Source organism: Saimiri boliviensis, chromosome 8, assembly GCF_048565385.1.
Source record: "Saimiri boliviensis isolate mSaiBol1 chromosome 8, mSaiBol1.pri, whole genome shotgun sequence".
NCBI classification, from domain to species: Eukaryota; Metazoa; Chordata; class Mammalia; order Primates; family Cebidae; genus Saimiri; species Saimiri boliviensis.
In genome coordinates, this window is record NC_133456.1 from 118,316,885 (window position 1) to 118,331,133 (window position 14,249).

Here is a 14,249-nt window from a genome sequence, read left to right on the forward strand (position 1 = left end):
AAGATTTTGTTCATTCCTTTTTGCGCTTTTTTCTCTATTCTTGCCTTCTCGTTGTATTTCATTGAGTTGATCTTCGACCTCTGATATCCTTTCTTCTGCTTGGTCAATTCAGCTGTTGAAGCTTGTGCATGCTTCACGAAGTTCTCGTGTTGCGTTTTTCAGCTCCATCAATTCACTTATACTCCTCTCTATGCTGTCCATTCTCGTCAGCAGTTCGTCCAATCTTTTTTCAAGGTTCCTATTTTCTTTGCGATGGGTTAGAACATGTTCTTTTAGCTCATTGTAGTTTCTTACTACCCACCTTCTGAAGTCTGATTCTGTCATTTCATCACCCTCCTTCTCCATCCAGTCTGGTTCCCTTGCTGGTGAGGAGTTGTGATCACTTTTAGGAGGAGAGGTGTTCTGGTTTCGGGAGTTTTCATCCTTTTTGCGCTGGTTTCTTCCCATTTTTGTGGGTTTATCCACCTGTTGTCTGTCTATGTCCCAGGGAGTTGGAGCTTTATGAGTTTCCGTTGCACTACTGCCTTTTTTGATTTTTCTTTCAGGTCGGACCCGCCCAGCTAGCAGCACGCCTAGCCACTGCCTGCCCACAGGGGCTTTGCTGAGCTGCTGTGGGCTCTGCCCAGCTGCCCTGAGCTCTTCCCTGTAGTCCTTTTTATATGGGCGTAGTTAGAACTGTCTCGGCAATGGTGGCCCCGCCTCTGTTATGGCGGACTCTCTCTGTTGTGGCAGGTTGCCTCGGCAACGGCGGGTTGCCTCGGCAACGGGGGCCTGCCTCTGTAGTGGTGGAGAGTCTCAGTAATGGCGGAAGTCCCTCCCCCACGGAGCCGGACCGTCCCGGTTCAGCTGTGCTTGGTTTGAAGGGCTCAACCCAGAGGGTTTCCAATTACTGTTTTTGTTTTGGTTGTTGTTGGGGGTGGAGGGGTGGGACCAACCGAGCCTGATCACCTGGCTCCCTGACTCAGAGTCTTTTCTTTTAAGTTGAACGACCCTGCGTTCCGGTCGCTTGTTGAAAAGGCGCCGGGATCTCCCGTGCTGCGACTCACAGAGTCGGCTCGAACTGCGGCGCCGGCTCCTGGCGGATTTTTTGCCTAGGAATCTCCTGGCCTGACTCGCTATTTCAGATGAATGGCCCACTCTGCCGTCTCAGGGCTCTGCTCGCCAGCTAAGAGGGCTCCCAGACCAGTGGCTTTTGTACGGAGAACCGCAGCAACAGGGCGTGGTCACAGCAGCCGCGCGGGCGGAATCAGCCCCACGGGGGCCAAAACAGCCGCACTGGCTGGGACTGCGACGCTGGCGACCCCTCTGCCTGGGTATCTCCTGGTCTGTGGGCAATAAGAGTTCATCTGGAAATGCGGCGTCCACTCACCCTCTGCACTTTCACTGGGAGCTGAAGTCCTGAGCTGTTCTTAGGCGGCCATCTTCCCAGCATTCCGAGAGCATTTTTAAGCAGCTAAAAAAGGTCTCTAAATTTAGTACTACACCTCATATACATGAACACATCCATCTGGTTAATATGTAGCCCTTGTCTTTGAAATGATAATTGTTGGTTTTAAAAAGCAGTTGAAGAGAAATATACAAAACACATCCTCATGAATGAGATCTAACTGCAAAACTCAAGAATCCAAATGTCTTAAAGGATGTATATAAAGACATGTTTGTGCAGAATTGCTCGAGGGAAAGCAGGGCGGGAAAAGCTTTTTACACCTGAGTGCTCCAGGCCATACATTTCATTCTGTCTTTTCTGCCCTAAATCAATTAGGTGCTCTGATCTAATGCTCCCTAATATTCAGCCGTGCACCAAAACCTGCTTTAAAGATAGACTGTAATGTATATCTACCAATCTAAATCTATGTGTCTTTATATCTAAGTCCAGATGTAGATATGGATACATAGATATCAATATCCACTACGTATCTATAGATATATGTCTACCTATGCAGATATGTAGACATATCTAGATATAGATGTAGAGATAGATAAATAGATAGATGATGGATTGATAGATACATACACACACACACACAGATGCATAGGTACAAAGATACATAGATGCACACATAGTGTAATATTATGTGTTCACAATAATCCCTTAATACCATCAGCATCTCCTACAATCTTTGGGAAATTAATTGAAATTCCCTTCTCCAGTTCCCCCTCCCTGAAAGACAGGAACCCAGCATTCTGTACCCAGGTTGAGGATGAACACGATGAGACCTGCAGCCAAAGTGCGTTATACATATTTGAAATACATCTGGTACTTGTGTTTGACACACAGATGCAGCAAAGGAATATTGGTCTATAAATTCCTAGTATTTTTCCTGGTATTTTTCAAGTGTGCTCTAAATGATAAACACATTCTTCATGTTCTTAGTACATACTTCAGATGCCAACCTCAAAAAAGAGAAAATAGGCATGAAACGTGGAATACTTAGAGTTACTCAGGCTTCAGTGTGCATCAAACTATGAACTGGACATTGTGTCAAAACTAACAAATACCTTACCAAGTATTCTGAAAAGAGGGATCAATCTATAAAAATTAATTGGTATTGATCTTTTTAATTGCAATTGAGTTTGATAGTACTGTTCCAAATCATTTCTAGAAGTTAGTTGAAGAATATTGCATGCCAACCACATGAGCAATCATTTTCACAAACCCTGCTTTTCCTGTTGATTAGTTTTTGTCTCTCTGAAATATTCCCTCAGAACTTTCTGTGCAGCCCTCTGGAATCTTCAGCCTGGGCTGCAGGCATCTGGCTCCTGGAGGAGGCATAGCAGAGGATCCATCAGGAGCTCCGAGGGAGCCACTTTGGTTCATATTGAAACCCAAAGCTGTTTGTTAAAAGTCCCCACCCCCATATCCTACTATGTACCGTATTACAACAAATAGTCTGACCCCTCAAAGAGTAAGTGGCCGGTATCTACCAGAGTGTGTCGAAACCCATTCATTCGAGCATTTCTTGCACCTACAGTGAGAAAAGCAAGAACTCCTCACCACAATCAGAAATTCACAATTTCATTCTGTTTAGTGGTTTTGTAACCCTATTGGCATTATTTACGTTTAAAAACATTGTGAATCTTTGTTTTAATTTCTAAATTGTAGTTCTACAGTGTAGCCTGGGACTTTAATATGATGAGTTATTAACAACTGCGGATCTTTTGTACTCATACAGATATAAAAACATCTTCCATCCTGAGTGACGTGAGACGGGTACTTGCGGATCTAAAAGTCCTTGTTGATTCTAAAAGACCTTCCCTGGTGAGAAATTCCCATGCCCTTTTGTGTGTTACACAAAAAAATTGTCTGACACATAAAAATTGTCTATATTCAATCCACCATGTACAACATGTTTTGAAATTTGTTGAGCTAATTAACATACGTCACCTCATATACTTATTTTTATATGGTGAGAACTCTTAAAATTGCTCTTAGCAGTCCCACAGCAGTCTGTCTGCAAGCTCAGAAGCAAGGAGGTCAGTGGGGGATCAGTCCAAGTCCCAAAACCTCAAAAGTAGGGAAGCTGACAGGGCAGACTTCAGTCTGTGGCCAGAGACCCCAGAACCCCCAGCAAACCACTGATGTAAGCCCTTGAGTCCAAAAGCTGAAGAACCTGGAGTCTGATGTTGGAGGGCAGGAGGCCTCCAGCCTGGGAGAAAGATGAAGGCAGGAGATTCAGCCGGTCTGCTCATCCCACCTTCTGCTGCCTGCTTTATTCTAGCCGTGCTGGCAGCTGATTAGATGGTGCCCACCCAGATTGAGGGTGGGTCTGCCTCTCCCAGTCCACCCATTCAAATGTCAATCTCCTTTGGCAGCACCTTCACAGACACACCCAGGTCAATACTTTGCATCCTTCAATCGAATCAAGTTGACACTTAACATTAACCGTCACAGTCATCAACTATGTCACCATGTTGTCCGACGGCTCTTGCACCTGGAGGACATCCTGTTAAGGGCAATAAGCCAGGCACAGACGCTCGAATGCTGCACAGTCTCACGTGCATGTGGAGGCTGAAGATGTTGAACCTGCAGAAGTAAAGAGCGATTGTCAGCAGAGGCTGGGGCTGTGCGGTGGGGACGTGTTGGTCAAGGGTTACAAAATGTGTGTTTGACAGGAAGAGTAAGTTACTACATATTTCCATTCCTCCATTTCCTGGTCTCTAAAATGCATGGCAGAATCCTGCCCCGTGGCCAGCTCCCCTCAGGTGCTAGACGGACATGGGCACCTCCACTGGTCAGTTCCTCTCTTCAGGTCCCCGACCCTTGCCCCATAGGCTCAGGGGACAGCTGGTCCCACAACAGAGGTGCAGGTGGCAGAGGGGGCAGCAGGTGGGAAGCTGGGCGTTTCACACCCTGGCCTGCCCTGAGGGCCTCGGGGTGGGGGCCCAGGTCCGGGGCTGTGGTGGCACTGCCTCCTCCCTCTGCCGGGAACCTGGGTGGGCAAGTCCCAGTAACCTCCAGAATCCGGGTGCCTCATCAGCCTCTTCCATCACCTGCGTGACCGAGGTTCTGCTGAGTCCTCCCAGACTGAGTAACGCAGAGTTGTTCTGCTCTCTTGTCCTCCTCCCCCGTCCACCCACGGCCCCCTGTCCAGTACTGAGCTGTGTAAGCAGCAGTCACAGAAGGCCCCAGCTCCTTGGCTTCACCCAGGCCCGGGTCTCCTCTGCCACTGCCTCCCAGGAGGCTCTGACCTCCCGGCTCTCCTCCAGCCCTCGCTCCCGACCCCCCTTTTCCCCACCGAGTCTGGGACATGGACGACACTCTGTGCTTCCCTGACCTTTCCTTCTTTCCCTATTTGTGCCTTATCTATCAAAAGAGTTCTTAGAGGGTAAAAATTGCATCTTGCATTATTTTTCAAAATGACAACCCACACCTGAGTGCAATATCTGCACTGACCAACATTTAAAAGATGCAACAGCTTCGATTCTAATTGCTTTGTACCTCCCTATTATGGAGCAGCTACAGGGCCACACAGAGAAACGTCAGGGAAAGCATATGAGATCCTCCAGCTATAAAAGACACTACAGATAATATTTAATTTTTTAAAGATGCATATATAGAAAAATAGAAGTCAAGAAATGCTACTTTATTTATCTGACATGAAAGCTTACAGGCAGCTTTCCTGCTTTCCAGCCCAGTATGAATTTCGGTAAAAGAGGCATTCACCTAAGAATTTTGTGACAAAGGCAGCCTAGCCATTCAAACGGAATCATGTTCAGTTGTTTTTATTTTTAAAATATGTTATCTAGTGTCTTCCTTACAGAAAGAAAAAAGGCTCATTAGGATATTAAAGTCATCTTAAAATTATATATTATTTCAAAATACCTGAGTATCATACAAGCATGGATACATTATTCAGAAATAACTAGACAAATCTGGAGATAAATGATGGTGTGACCGCTCTTCTGTGATTATTTTTAATTATTATTTTTTCGGGACAGAGACTCTGCTGTCTAGCATCTATCTGGTTAATATGCTGCCGTTCTCTTTGAAGTGGCAATTGCTGGGGGAAAGTTATAAAATGAGAAATCAGAAAAATACAAAAACAAGATCATCCTCACTCCTCGGAGCACCGCTGTACGTGGGCTCAAGAGCACCCTCTGAGCAAGGGGGACACAGTCACACTGTGACCGACCAGCTGGACTGAGTGGATGGAGGGCTCATTTCCAAGGCGATTCTGCTGTTGCAGTGTCCCCAGATCAAAGCAAAATACTGACATTTCTGAAGCTATAGTGGTCTCAGAAATATTGTTGATTTGACATATCAACAATATTTGTTCAATTGGCATACAGGTATGTAAGACTCACTGTGTGCCCTGCAGACGCTGTCCTTGGCTCCAGAGAACAGCCTAGAGAGGCAGACAGGAAGAAGTGGGCAGGTTGCCTGGGATAGGGGCTGAGTGTCATGCCAGGCAGTGGGGCAGGCACATGTTACACCCACGTGTGTGCAGGTGGCCTCTTCCTCAAGAAGGAGACCAAAGCAGCTCCCAGAGCATCCTCCTCCACTGGCCAGAATCCTGTGCGGGAGAACAGCCCCTGGAGAAGCAAAGATTCACTCCAGGGGCTGCGTTTCAGCTTCAGATCCAAGAGGAAACAAAGCAGGTGGAGGGGGCTCTGGCCCCTCGGGATACCTCCTCCAGCCCATCATGGGTGCAGCCACAAGAGTCAGTGTACACAGATACCCACTGACTTGTAGAAAGAAAGAAAGGAGAGAGAGGGGGGGAGAGAGAGAGAGAGAGAGAGAGAGAGAGAGAGAGAGAGAGAAGAAGAAGAAGAAGAAGGAGGAGGAGGAGGAGGAGGAGGAGGAGGAGGAGGAAAGAAAGAAAGAGAAAAAGAAAAAGAGAAAGAAAGAAAGAAAAAGAAAGAGAAAGAAAAAGAAAGAAAGGGAAAAAAGAAAGAAAGAAAGAGGAAGGAAGGAAGGGAGGGAGGGAGGGAGGGAAATGCAGTTCCAGTCATATGGCTTCAAGTCAACAAACAAATACATGGACAGCCCCAGCTCAGGGCAGGGGGAGAGGCTGCAGCCAGCACACCCCTCATGGTGGGAAGCCCCCGAGGCACCACCCTCCTCCCTCGGCTCAGTGGCCAGTCAGGCCCTGAGAGACATGTACTTATCAGGTGAGTTTCTTTTCCCGGCTAGAAATGGGGTTGATCCCTCATGCTGCATTTTAAGATAAATGTTGAAAATATTAACTGGACAACAAGGAAAATGAGAGACAAGAGAAAACCAAACAAACAAATCCAATCATTTAATTTCTATTCAGAACACTACATGGTCATAGCAGTGTGATGTTTATAAGACATTTTTTAATGTGGATAAGGAAACCGGGATTCAGGCATTCACTACGTGCAGATATCATCACTCTGGCAGCTATGGGTCTCACTTCTTTATCAGCTGTTGCAATGAGATCTCAGTGGAAACAATGATTGTCAGTGCTCAAAATAGACTTAACAGTTTGCAGATGATAGAATGCCAGCACACCAGGGTGTGATAGAAACAATAAAAGAAATTTTCAGAAAATACCAGAGAACCGAAACAGGAAAGTAAATATATATATGTATGTATGTATACATATATATGCATATATATGTATGTGTGTTTATGCATATATATATATATACATGTATGTACATATTTCATCTGTACTGTTTGTAGGTCTACTTGATGGAAACCCTACAAAGGAAAGGCCTAAGAAAACCACTAATGGAAATATGAACTTAAACATTCTAAGGCATGGATGCTGAACACATTTGATGTGGTAAAATCCATCCCATGGTGTCTCAGTGACACAATTTGCACAAAGAAAATAAGACACGTTATGTGCTTCATATAATTGAGTGCAGCAAACAACTGGTTCTAGATTGTTCTATTCACCTCTCCCCGTGGCCACCAGGGATGTGTTACAAGTATCAGTCTTCCTTCCTTTCTCCTTGTACCGCATCTTAACTCAGAATAAAAACAAAAGGACAAGGTTCTAATTCCGTTTCAACAATTCTGAATTCCTCAAGACCAAGCAGTCAGAGCTGAAAGCCAAGCATCCAGAACGGCAGAAGGTGTTTGGTCTGAAATGAAAGCTGCCTCTCACCTTGTTCATTCCACCTTTTCTCTGCCGTTCTGTTCACATAAACAATCAAAGGGCAAAGCCCAGACACCATGGGAGATGGTGCGTTAATGGTAATACCATAATATGCAGAGAATTACCTTTTTTCTTTTTTTGAGAGGGAGTCTCACTCTGTGGCTTAGGCTGGAATGCACTGGTGCCATCTTGGCTCACTGCAACCTCTGCCTCCTGAGTTCAAGTGATTCTCCTGCCTCAGCTTCCCATGTAGCTGGGATTACAGGCACCCACCACCATACCCAGTTAATTTTTATATTTTAGTAGAGATGGGATTTCACCCATGTTGGTCAGGCTGGTCTTGAACTCCTGACCTCAGATGATCCACCCGCCTTGGCCTCCTCCCAAAGTGCAGGGATTACAAGTGTGAGCCACCACGCCAGCCTGCAAATTACCTTTTAAACATATTTCTGAATAAAATTTCTGGTTAGGAAACATCGATTTCTAATTACCTTTCTGAAAACCTAGGCAAGCTCCAGCTCTAAAACACACTTGGCGCACTGTAGGCTTGGAAGGACCTGCCATTCCAGTAGCCAGCCAAGTCATGTAGAGGGGACCCCACCTTCCCTCACCCTTCACGAGTCCGCTCCCACTACACTGGCACCCTGGTCCCTCAAGCACCACAGCCTTTCTGCCCCAGGACCTTGGCACTGCCCCATCCCTCGACTTGACAACGTCTCTCACTAGATTTCTGCATCTTTCCCTTCTTTGCCATTTTCTGGGTGACACTAAAATTCAGCTTTTCCAGGAAGGCCTCCCTGGACCTGGAACCAACCCAAATGCCCATCAATGATAGACTGGACAGGGAAAATGTGGTACATAGACACCATGGAATATTATTCAGTCATCAAAAAGGATGAGTTCGTGTCCTTTGTAGGGACATGGATGAACCCGGAAACCATCATTCTCAGCAAGCTGACACAAGAACAGAAAATCAAACACCGCGTGTTCTCACTCATAGGCGGGTGGTGAACAATGAGAACACATGGACACAGGGAGGGGAGCACTGCACACTGGGGTCTGCTTGGGGGAAATGGGGGAGGGATGGGGGATGGGGAGGTGGGGAGAGATAGCATGGGGAGAAATGCCAGATGTAGGTGAAGGGGAAGAAGGCAGCAAATCACACTGCCATGTGTGTACCTATGCAACCATCCTGCATGTTCTTCACATGTACCCCAAAACCTAAAATGCAATAAAAAAAAATAAAAAATAAAACAGTAGGTCCTCTATGCCTGGCCTGCTTGCCCACTTCCTCATTTTCTCTCACTAAAGTACTCACTGCTCCTTTACACAATGGATATTTTGCTAATATTTTGTTTATTTTTGTCTCAGAGTAAATATAAACTCCAAGAGAAAAGCAGTTCTATCATGTCTGGCCAATAGAGAAATTTAATGAATACCTAAATAAATTTCTATGTGGAATATCCCTCTGTGTGTGTGTGTGTGTGTGTGTGAGTGTGTGTGTGCGCGCGCGCGCACGTGCATGAGTGGGTGGGTGTGTTTGCCTTGAATTTCTAGCAAATACTACATATGAATACTGGTTTCAGGCATTCTCAACTGAACTTTAAAGAAAATAAGTTATTTTACAATTTTGATGAGCTAGCTAATGATGTTTCTTGCTAACTTTTTTCTTTAGAGATGAAGATTTGATTATCACATAGGATATTTACTTGCCATAAAACGGAAAGCTGTAAAATTCCTAGGGCTTTCATCTTTTGATTTTCTTTGAGGTGTTGTATATTTTAAGCTGTAAAAGGCCTTTCATTTCTAGTAGGATTAAGAACTTTCTTTTGTTTCAGCTTTTTTGAAATATACCTGACAAGTAAAAATCACATATGTTCAAGATACACTACTTGATGTGTTGCCATACTTTGTGAAACAGTTGCCACATCAAGTTAATTACCGTAACTCACATAGTTACTGTGTGTGTGTGTGTGTGTGTGCGCGTGTGTGTGTGCGCGCGCGCACGCGCGCGCGTGTTTGTGTGGTGTATGATGAGAACACTTTCAACAGGTTATTTCTCTGTTGAATCTTTCAACAGAGAATTCCTTGGGAATTTTATTGACACACAAACAAAAATGTTTGCAAAGTTCTGATTAAATATTTTAACTCCCCTCCTTTTAAAATTTTATTTTTTATTGCATTTTAGGATTTGGGGTACATGTGAAGAACATGCAGGATTGTTGCATAGGTACACACATGGTAGTGTGATTTGCTGCCTTCCTTCCCATCACCTATATCTGGCATTTCTCCCCCATGCTGTCTCTCCCCAGCTCCCTGCCCCCTGCTGTCCCTCCCCTATTTCCCCCCGGACAGACCCCAGTGTGTGACGCTCCCCTCCCTGTGTCCATGTGTTCTCATTTTTGTTATTCCAAGTGTCCCAATCCAGTCTCATGGAAAACCAAACACACATGTTCTCACTCATAAGTGGGTGTTGAACAGTGAGAATACATGGACACAGGGAGGGGAACATCACACCCCGGGGCCTGTCAGGGGGTGGGGGCTCTAGGGGAGGGATGGCAGCGGGTGGAGGGATTGGGGAGGATTCACACTGGGAGAAATACCTAATGTAGGTGAAAAGGGGATGATGGATGCAGCAAACCCCCATGGCACGTGTATACCTATGTAACAAACCTGGACGATCTGCACACAGGTACCCCAGAATTTAAAGTATCATAAAAAAAAGAAAAGCCAAATCTCCACCTTTCAGCCGTGGTGAGGCCAGTGGTTAAACGGCCGGCTGACGGGGGAGGCACACGGGCTGTGGGTCAAAGCAAAGCCATCCGAGAGCCCGCGACCTGCGTGCACCGGGTTCTGAGGCTGTGACACGCTTCGAATGCCCCAAGCGTGTGCAAATAACTATGGCTGTGCTTCGGGTAGGCTCTGCTCACACCAGAGGCAGCCTTCTGCACCCCTTGCCTAGCGACTCGCTGGATGAAAAGGCGCAGATCACACCCTATTGCGCGTCCATGAATATGTGTGTGTATGTGCAGGTGTGCATGAGTGCACGTGCTCATGAACACGCATGAGGTGTGCGTTGCATTTGTGTGCCTGCGTGTGCACCTGTGCACGTGTGTGCGTTTATTTTCTCACCGTATCTACTAACTTACGAGCTATTTGAAGCCTGTAAACGGCTTGACTCCTTTTATCTCTACACAATGCATGCGCATCATGCACTGCACCTCCGTGTTGAAAGCCACGGAAATCTCAACTCTGAGAATGGAAAAGGCGAACCCATAGCTGCAAGAAGATTTATGAAGGAAACATTGAATTGAGAAAATGTCATCTGGACCCTTGATAAGAAGTACTCAACGGGTAAAAAAAATCCCATATTAACTAGCAAAAAATAGCCAAGGTCTGAAAAAATCGGTGAGAACACTGAGTAATGAAGGATCATTAAGGAATTCAGTTCTCTGCGACCTTCTTGATATTCTAATTTTGGTGTCAGACATAAAAAAAAAAAAGATGATAGGGAAATGAGAAGTATCATGTATTTCTAAGACCATGACATAGTTGGGAGAGAATGCTAATGGCTGCGTCTGAAGTAATGCAGTCACATTTCTTGTAAACACTTACAGGTGGTAATTATCCTGCACCCTGGCTGTGAGGCTGTAATTACCGTCCTAACACAGCGAGTTACAGCAGCGCACAGCATGTCAGTCATAAAGGAGGCCATCGCCCCTCTCAAGTGCTCAAAATACCCTCTTGGGAAACAAGAGAGTTTCCAGAAAACTGTTGACATTTGTGCATATCAATTTTAACATATTTTCAGTTATTTTTAGATTTCAGATTCTTATCACTAACTGCAGAGTTAATTTTTACATATTAATCACACCTTTCCGTTAATTCATTGTACTCTTCTGATGTGTTTAAAGAAAAAATAAAATATTTTTATGGCATAAACAAAACTGTAACATAACTCCACTTAAAGTCCCTGGTCCCCACTTAGTGCCCTAATTATAATGCTTTTATCCAAATATGAAAAAATTGTCTTATTTTTTATAGCAAACTGGAGACATCACTTTCTATTCTCTATTGAATTAATAGTACATTTATTTCCTAAGAAATGTCTTCTTGTTTTCTTACGAGATTTCCAGTGGAAATCAAATCATTACAATTTAATTTAAGATGGCACAATTTACTTATTTCAAAGCTTTTCATTAATGTTAATTGTCCAGGAATTATACAATGAAATGTGCCAGTGAGTATAGGCACACTCAGATGTATGTCATATATAGCTCAGGATTATTTTAACTGAAAGAATATTTTGAACAAACTTTTCCACAAGTTGTTTAGAATAGGCAGGTCTGGCTACTGTTTCTCAAATTTCCTTTTATCAGCGGAGACCAGGTTTGGAACCATGAGATGAGTGTTCTCATACAGGAGAGATCCTTTTTTTGTTGTTGTTGTTGTAACCTTCATTTGTTCTAAAGGAGATTTCTATCATAACTTTAAATCAGTTATGAATTTAACTGACATAGCAAAGAGTCTATTAATGTGCAAGATGTGAACAACTGGGAAACACATTTCTTAATAATTATTTTCAATAACATTAATGATAAACTAATGCAATAGCCTAAACTATGTTAAAACTATTTTTATAAAACTGAAAGAAAATACACATAAATTTAATAGTTAAATAGAAAATACGTCATTTTGTGTTTTCTTTTATTTCCCAGGTATTCTAAATTAAACATGTTAGTTTCATAAAAAGAAAAAAATAATAAACTGTAATGTGTCTGAGAAATATTTACTTTTTTTACATTAATTTTGTTTAAGTCATAGAACAACAGAAAAAGCGAAAGGCCTTATTTAGAGTGTGAATAATGAAGCTAGAAAGATTCTTGGACATGTATTTCTGTACAGGTTTTTAATAGAAAATTCATTGATGTCTCATTTACTTAGAATAAAATGTTCTCAATTATAATGCACAATCTATTGATTTTGAGAGACGTATGCTCCTGTGGAGTCAGCACCACAATTAATAAGCAGACCTTTCTCATCATCCCCATAGTTTTCTTACCATCCTTCAAAGTAGGTCCCTCCTTGCAACTTCAATCTCCAGGAACAATCTGGCCATCCACTGTAGGAACAGAACAGTTTCCTCACCCATTCATTCACCAGTTGATGGGAATATATATTTGTTCCAATCTGGGAGTATTATGAATAAAATTTCTATGAATGTTCATGTACAGGTTTTTGTATAAGCTTTTAAAAAAATGGTTTTGCATAAATACCCAAGAGCTGAATTGCTGAATTTTTGTAAGTACACGTTAACTTTTTAATTTTCATGTCAAGATATTTTCCAGAGTGGCTGAGCAGTGGGGATGGGTGGCTCTATGCCCTCCCGACGCTGGCCTTGTCAGCCATTTTGCCTTCCCTTATCCTAGTAGTGCACAGTGGCAACTCATTGTGATTTTAATTTGCAATTCCAGAATGATTTCTAAGTGGGGTAATATTTATGTGCTTTTTGGCCATTTGTAGACTTTTCTGTTTTTTTAATTTTTATTTTAGGTTTGGGGGCACATGTGCAGGTTTGTTACATGGATAAATTGAGTGTCACTGGGGGGTTGGTGTACAAATGATTTTATCACCAAGTTAGTCAGCATGATAACTGAGAAGTGTTTTTCTGTCCTCGCCTTCCACCCTCCTTCCACCCTCAAGTGTGCTCTGGCATCTGGTCTTCCCTCTTTGTGTCTATGTGTACTCAATATTTAGCTCCCACTTCTAAGTGAGAATGTGTAGTATTTGGTTTTCTGTTCCTGCATTAATACACTTAGAATAACAGCCACTAGCTGCATCAGTGTTGTTGCAAAAGACATGATTTTGTTCTTTCTTATGGCTGTGTAGTATTCCATGGTGTACATGTACCACATTTTCTTTATCCAGTCCACTACTGATGGGCATCTAGGTTGATTCCATGTCTTTGCTATTCCAAATAGTGTGAAGTGTCTTGTGTAGAATTTAGGGAAATCACAACAACATTTATTTTGCTCATTAATCAGCAAATCAGTTAATTCTCAGCAGGGAGATCTTATCTCAGCTGCCTGACATCAGCTGGAGTGGAAGAGGATGTGGACTGGAATCTTCTCAAGGCTCACTGGTTGGTGTTTGTGGCAGTAGAGGCTGGCTGTAGCTGCAGGCTCTTAGTGTGGACTGTTGGCCCTGACACCTCCACACACGGCCTGAGCTTCCTTTCAATGTGGAGGCTGGAGGCAAAGGTCAGTTTTCTTGAGAGCGAAAGCCCCTAGTAGAGGCATTTTGCTTTCTATGACTCAGTCTCACTCCTACCACCTTTTATCAGTCAAGGCAGTCAAAAAAGGACAGCCATGTTTCTAAGAAAAAGGTATGAGAATCAGCCTCTTGGTGGGGGACCAACATGATTCAGGAAGAGGTCTGCAAGTACTGATGTGGGCACCCTGGAAAACAGGATCCACCCCAGGGATGTCCAAATCTGTTGCTCATTTTCATGGACTCATTCTGTGGACATGTTTTTATTTGTGGTGGAAAATAGAAGTAAAATTATCAAGCAATTGAATTAACTGTATATGAATTTTCCAAATTGCTTTCAAAATAGTGTTGCCATTTTTCAGTCCCACAAGCAGTGGACAGGGTTCCATTTTCTGAAAACATCACCAG